Below are 7,502 nucleotides of genomic sequence, written 5' to 3'. Positions count from 1 at the left end.
GTTCCTGAAGATGTGCATTTAAATAAAAAAAAATATATAAATGTAAGTTACTTTTATCTAAAGTAAGAACAAATTAACATATTGTGCATGATATTTTTGTATTCAAAAGCTTCATCAATACAGTAACAGATTAATATTACATCTTAACATCGTTTATATTAATTTATTAAATATACTTTTGCCTTAATAGTTAACTGTTATATTTGAAATCTGAGAATGAAATTCAAATATATTGTTCTTAGATGATTAAAGTAAATAAAATCAAATTCCTGTTTTAAATATCTTGAGTAGAATATCAACAAATCGATGTAACAACATAATATTATGATATTGTGTAATAATAATAATGATAATAGTTGGTGATCATAACAATACTATTTTGGCCAGTACATACTTTAAATATTTCAAAATAAGTAACCATACACACATTTTATTACATTTTAAATTATTAGAAACTTAATGCTGACAAATGAGTAAAACCGGATAGAGAGACACTGTAAAACCCGAAAATTTAAGGTAACTTAAACTGTTTGAGGAAACTGATTGCAACAAACTATTTGAGTTCAAAAGCTAATTCTAATAAGTTCAGTAAACTTATTTGAGGAAATAAAACAATTTTAGCACAGTAAAACCTAATTAATGAACAGAACTCAAACCAACCAAGTACTGTACAACCCTATAAGTTAAGTCAACTCAAACCGTTTTATTAAACCGATTGCTAGTTTAAAACCAATTTCAGTTAAACACTAATCTATACGAGTACTGTGAACTTATTCCATTTAAGTTGAAGTAATGAGGTATTTAATTAACTCATTACCTTCAACACTGAGTTCAATACTCTTTTCAAAAGAGTAGAATTAACTTTCAGTAAATTTTGAGTTAACTACACTCAGTTCATTTGATTAAGTTGACTTGGGTTTTACAGTGCAGCATAAAATGCTACATTACAAATGCTTCCACATTCTTGTTCTTAATATAGTTAAAGTTGGTACATACAAGTTTGGAATAATCTGTTGATAAAATGAATGCCATTTAAATAGTTTATTCTGTAATTCATTGTAAAAGTGTATCGTAGGTTTTTTTTCCACATAAAACATTTAATTAGCAGCACACATTCTAGAGTATAGAAATGAAATGAAATGCTTCACACATTCTAATTAAGCTCTACACTTTAATTGTTTCAATGCATGAAAACGTCAGTAGCCTACGACCAATATTAGAAAGACAAAAAAGAAAATATATAGATGCTAAAGAACACCTTTTTTTATGATCCAGACGTTTCTTGCATGATACCCCTTGTTTTCTCAATCTCACGTGCAACATTTTTGCACCACACTCAACATGAGCTTACATTACATGATTAATCATAATCATAAAGAGCCAGAACAGGTGCTTTTGTAAGGTCAGACTGCCCACCCACCCTTAAAGTTCGTACACATCATCTCGAAACAGTCACAATAACAGCGTGGAGCATTTATGCTGTGGTCTTGACAGAAACGTGAATTCATGACGACTTCTCACGTGTAAAATGTATACTGCTTTCTAAAAGATGACACTAAAACTTTCTCAGGAAGTTTAAAAAAAAAGCTCTGCGGTGCAGGTGTTTCTGCAAAGCATGATGGTGTGTAACGGGGAACCAGAATGAACCTCAAGAAAGCCACTGGGTAATAGTGCAAATAACATGTCAGGTTAACAAGATTGTACGTGTCAAACACTCCTTCACAGTTTTTAAATACATTCATCTGACTGAGATAATGAAGCACTTGCGTTTGTACTACAAGAACATCGTATTTCATTCATTCATCCTTTATATCAGTGTTTCCTAACTCTGTTCCTGAAGAAGGCACATCAGTACACATTTTTAACCTCTTCCTAGTTGAACACACCTGTATCAACTCATCAGAACAATAGAAGAGTTTCCAAAACCTCAAATGAATGGGTCAGATAGGGGAGACATCCAAAGTGTGTACTGTTGGTGTGCCTCCTGGAACAGGGTTGGGAAACACTGCTTTATGATGCTGTAAGTCAGTTTGATCTGAAGAAAAAATGTAGTTGTCTGAAATAGAATCTTAAAATCTTGTTTTCACGGTCATAAACATGCCTGCAAAGCTTTGACTATCTGAGGTGACCCACAGCTTTATGGTTGATAGCAGCTGCATAGCCGAAATAAAGGTGCGTTCACACAATATTTTTAACTTAACTTTGAACTCTTGTATGTGTTTTGGCCGCTCATTTACACAACATGGCTTGAAATGCAAACTTTTGACAAACAGGTCGATGTGTACGTTTCTGAAAAGTATATGCTGTTATTGTCTTTACCATAAAGTATGATTTTGTGAAACCTGTGACATCAGGCGAGTACCAAAACAACGATGGCAGACAACTGTATCATATGTACACATGGCATACATATGATACATTGCCATATATGCGTAAAAAAAATGTTAAGCAGATTTTACACACACACACCACTTGGCACTGTCCTGGACAAATCTCATAAAATAAATCATTGAACAAAACAACAATGACAACATAGTTTAGCGGGTGACAACAGAAAATGGAGAAAAAAGTAAGGTAAGGTAAAATTAGGTACATTAAGTCTCTGAAGAATCCAAAGAGGTTGAGTGGTTGGTCTGTTCATACAGATAGTTAAGAAATAAACCCCAAACAGTGAAAACATTTTCAATAGAATGTGTCCTCAGAAATCTCAGTTTTTCAATCTGTATTACCAACATCATGTCCGCAATCCACATTTGAAATGCAGGAGGTAGAGACAACTTCCAATGGCGGAGCACAAGCCTTTTAAGCCACAATCGTACTTAAAGACAAAGACTGCTGGAGTCCATTTGGGAGATGAGAAATTTAAGCTGTTTTTAATAGGAATTAGCACGATTGCCTCACAGCAAGAAGCTCGCTGGTTCGAGCACCAACTGGGTTAGTTGGCATATCTTTGTGGAGGTTGCATGTTCTCCCCATGTTCACGTGGGTTTCCTCTGGGAGATCCGGTTTCCCCCACAGTCCAAAGACATGTGGTATAGGTGAATCGAATAAGCTTAATTATCCGTAGTGTAAAAGTGTGTGGGTGTTTCCCAGTTATAGGTTGCAGCTGGAAAGGCATCCGCTGCGTAAAACAAATGCTGGATAAGTTAGTGATTCATTCCGCTGTGGTGATCCCTGATTAATAAATGGACTAAGACAAAAAGAAAATGAATGAATGAATCTAAAGCATGCACAAAACTTCCAAAATGCAAAGAAACAATTGCTTTGTTTTCGTTGGCCACATCATTGTTGTGTAAATGTAAGGGTGAAGCAAAACTGGGAATACACAGAATGTTTGGTAAAGTCGGTAAGCTAGTTTTTGCAGTGTGGGATGTCTGCACTTGACCTCAAAAAAATAATGATTCGCCATCCTTCCTAAAATGACTTAATGGCTAAGCACTAGTTGCTATGCAGCATGAATATAGCAGCCAATCACAACAAAGTAAGAATGACCATCCAATAATATTTCCATATGGACGCAGTGAAGACGAGACCTGCACAATTTAGTGAAATAGAGAACTTCTGAGTGAAGTCACTGTGTGCGAAAGCGATTTACTGTAAGAAAGATTAAATGTTAATGAACAAAATTCTTAACCCTCTACCCCATGGTGTTGCCATATGGCAACATGATATTTATGTTAATTTCCCTGCCATTGTTTCTTTAAGACCAACGTTAATTTTTATTATTTTATTTATTTTTTTTATTTTTTGAAAAAAGACCTACTTTACAAAAATATCTGAGACATCACCTCCAGTAAGTTACAATAACAAATTCACAACTAAACAAGTTTTTATTAAAGTAGTTTTTTGTAAATTGAACAACTGTTTGTGTTCAATATTATTGCAATGGGTTAGCTAGCTAGCAAGGTCAGCTGGGATTTTTTTTTTAAAGTTGTAACAATAGCAACATGAATGCTAGTAATGTTGATTAGTCATATGTTAATGGAATTTGAATTATGGATACAATTTTAATTGCAATACTTTTGATTACATATGAAAGTGAGGATGAGATTTTTAGCGATCATGAGAATGATGCAGACTGGACATTTGATAAGAGCAGTGATTAAGACAGTTCAGGTAAGTTAGCTCAGAGGCAGATATGGCAGTGTATACAATATTATATATATATATATATATATATATATATATATATATATATATATATATATATATATATATATATATATATATATATATATATATATATATGATATAGTTAGGTAGTAGCTAGATTATTCTTATGCATCTGGGTATAATATGGTAAGTATTTTGTAATAGTATTTACTGGAGGAAATATTTATACCTACTGTATGTTGTAAAAAAAATGATTATGCAAAATTATGTTTGTTTTCAGTAATATTCAGCAAAGATAATGGAATACATAACAGCATCTATTGTTGGATAGTATGTATAAGGTGTCATTTATAATTTCTGTGTTGAATCTAATAATAAAGCAACAGCAATTAAATAATTTCAAACAACAAATTTATTCAATATAAGGAAAGTTTTAAATTTGAAATTTCTCAATTAGATAAACTATTGGACGTTGTTTCCATATGGCAACATATAAAGTACCTTAAAAAGAAAAAAACCTCCACAAAGCAAACTCCATAAAGACATGAATAAATTAGTTTGGCGTGGATGACTGGCCTGCACACAGTCCTGACCTCATCCAATAAGTCACCTTTGGGATGAATTAAAAAGATGACAGTTAAGCCAGAATCACAGCCTGATCTCACAACAGCAATGTTTAAAAGACGAACAGTGTTTAAAAGAATGGTCAAAAAATTCCATAAACACGCTTCCTAAACCTTGTGGAAATCCTACACGAAAAATCTGATGCTGTTATAGCTACAATGAGTGGACCAATTCAACTAATTATTATTTACTAACTAGTGCAGAGATTCAAAATAATACTTACATTTTATTTAAATGCCCCAAATCTTGACTCCAACTTGAAAAGGATTGCAATGTTGACTGTATTTGTGTTTGTTAGTTTTGTCAGCATTAGCTATTCTGCATATTGTTGGGATCAACATAAATGAACCATTAAAAAAATCATTCATTAACATGCTTAACAATGTTCTTTACTGGAAAAAAACCAAGCCAGTTTAACTACTTTTTTTAGTTAGTTCCACAGTTTCTCTTTTATTCAGTTTCTCTCTTGAAATCCAGCTGAATTTTAAGCTTTTCAAAACTGAATCCAGCTTTAAAAATATAATATTGGTTGGATTTGTGTATGTTAGTTAAAAAGACCCATTCGGAATTTTGTCTGCATTTGAAAATAAACCTCCATTTAACATTTTTAAGTCAAACATAAAATAAGGTTTAAACATTCACTCATTCTAAGCCTGCTAATTTAAGGCAAACTGTATTGTAAACAAAAACAAAACTCATCCGAGATGCACTTAATACTAGTATTCCTGCAGATGACCACAAAAGTAATATAAAGGTGTGGTTCCTGCTCAGTGAACTTTGAAACACCTGCAGTTGTGGTATTAGTTCCTTTTCATATACCAGGCTTTTCTCCAATAAACTATATTTAGTAGAGCAAAATGCATTCAGGCAGTTCATTGCAAATTCAGAATGAACTGAAAGTAACATATTTACTTTAATTTTTTAAGTCACCATAAAAAAAAATCACTATCACCATAAATCACCGTCTCAGATGCAGAAAAGCTAATTCATTCCTTTTATAACTTCTAGGCTGGATTTCTGTAATATTCTGTTTGCTGGTTGTAAATAAACTTGAGTTAATGCAAAATGCAGCTGCCAGAGTTTTTACCAAGTCTATAAAATATGATCATATCACCCCAATTTCATCCTCCTTACACTGGCTGCCTGTTAAGTTCCATATTGATTCTAAAATATTACTTCTTATCTATAAAGATTTAAATAATCTAGCTCCTGTTTATCTAACCAACCCTCTGTCTCGCAATCCAACCCGCACTTGAAAATCTCAAAACTCAAGGCTTCTAGTAGTACCTAGAATAGCAAAGTCATGAAGGTCGAGCCTTCTCATTTATGGCTTCTAAACTCTGGCTCAGACACACTCTCTCAGTTCAAAATTAGATTAAAGACCTATCTTTTTAGTAAAGCATACACTTAATGCATCAATAACGGTTTGATGCATGCGTAATAGTGTTCTACACACAGCTCAGTGGCCTTGACAACCACCTCTTAATGCAGGGGTTCCCAAAACTCTTCAGCCCGCGACCCCCAAAATAACAATGCCAGTGACTCGCGACCCCCAATATCCTCTGAGGTGGTTATAAATACAGAAACCTTGCATGCAATGACGCAGACACACCAATTAAATTTGTGTCAGTGCTTTAAATGTGCCAGAAAGTATAACCTGATGTTATAAAATCAAAATGCATCTGACGCTATTGCTGCCTTTAATATACTGTAATTACCCCAGGGGTCGCAATCCAATAGAACTAGTAACTATAAGCTACTATAGTAACTATATAGTAACTATAAACGACTACTTTTATTTTCAGTATAGTTATGGATAAAATATGTTAATTCTTATGGTTTAATAAAAATAAATAGATTTTTGGAAATCACCAGGCGACCCCCCCCTTCATTGCCCCGCGACCCCTCGGGGGGTCCCGACCCCCACTTTGAGAACCACTGTCTTAATGCACCAGACATTTTGTTAGAAACACTCATCTGCTTTACATGTTTGTTTCTATGTCTGTTTATATAACTACTGTTTTAATTTATAACACTCCATTTTTGCCTCTCATTTAAAAACATTATAAACAGCAGCTATGCTATTTATTTTCTTTGTTCTCTGTTTCCACCTTGGGATACTCATTCGGAGGCCCCTAGAGATCATGCAGCGCTATTGATGCGATCCAAGACCTGTAAAGAAATTATGCCAAGGTATTCATAATCCTGGACCAGGCCGTATCCTGAGCTGATGCTGTGGCAGTCATGGAGGAGTGGAGAGCGTAAGACGGTTCTCTGAAAGACCCCAGTGACAGACGAGTCTCCGCATTGATCCTGTGGGCCAGCCTGAACAACCAACGGTGACCTACTCACACCTGCAGCTTTTCCACGATGGTTGTCCAAGGTTCTCCAGCCTCCAGGCGCCTAGACTGCAGATCCACACAGGAAGTTTGGCCAGAGGAGAAATGGTGGTACCCATCAGAGCCTGGTTTCTCTTGAGGTTTTTTTTTCCCTTCACTTTCGTCTAGGGGGAAGTTTGTTCCTCGCCACTGTCACCACTGGCATGCTTGGTTTGGGACTTGTTGTGCTGCGCATCTATAGATTTACTCTTTAGTGTTTGGATTTTCAGCAGTGAAATTTACACAACGCCAAGCTGAACTAAACTAAACTTCAACTCTGAAAACTGAAGTTTACTAGAACTTTTTATGTTAAGCTGCTTTAACACAATCCATGTTCTAAAAGCACTGTTGAAATAAACATTAATTTAATTGAATAAAATTGTGGAC

The 7,502-nt window shown here is 34.5% G+C and overlaps 1 long non-coding RNA gene across 1 annotated transcript in view; it reads left to right on the top strand.

Moving 5' to 3' along the window:
* LOC147843585 (uncharacterized) overlaps positions 1–7,502 on the top strand; it is a 37,957-nt gene that overhangs the window by 25,697 nt on the left and 4,758 nt on the right. The window lies entirely within an intron of this gene.

Source organism: Danio rerio, chromosome 6 (assembly GCF_052040795.2).
Source record: "Danio rerio strain M-AB ecotype USA chromosome 6, GRCz13ab, whole genome shotgun sequence".
NCBI classification, from domain to species: domain Eukaryota; kingdom Metazoa; phylum Chordata; class Actinopteri; order Cypriniformes; family Danionidae; genus Danio; species Danio rerio.
This window is presented reverse-complemented; position numbering and strand designations above follow the sequence as displayed.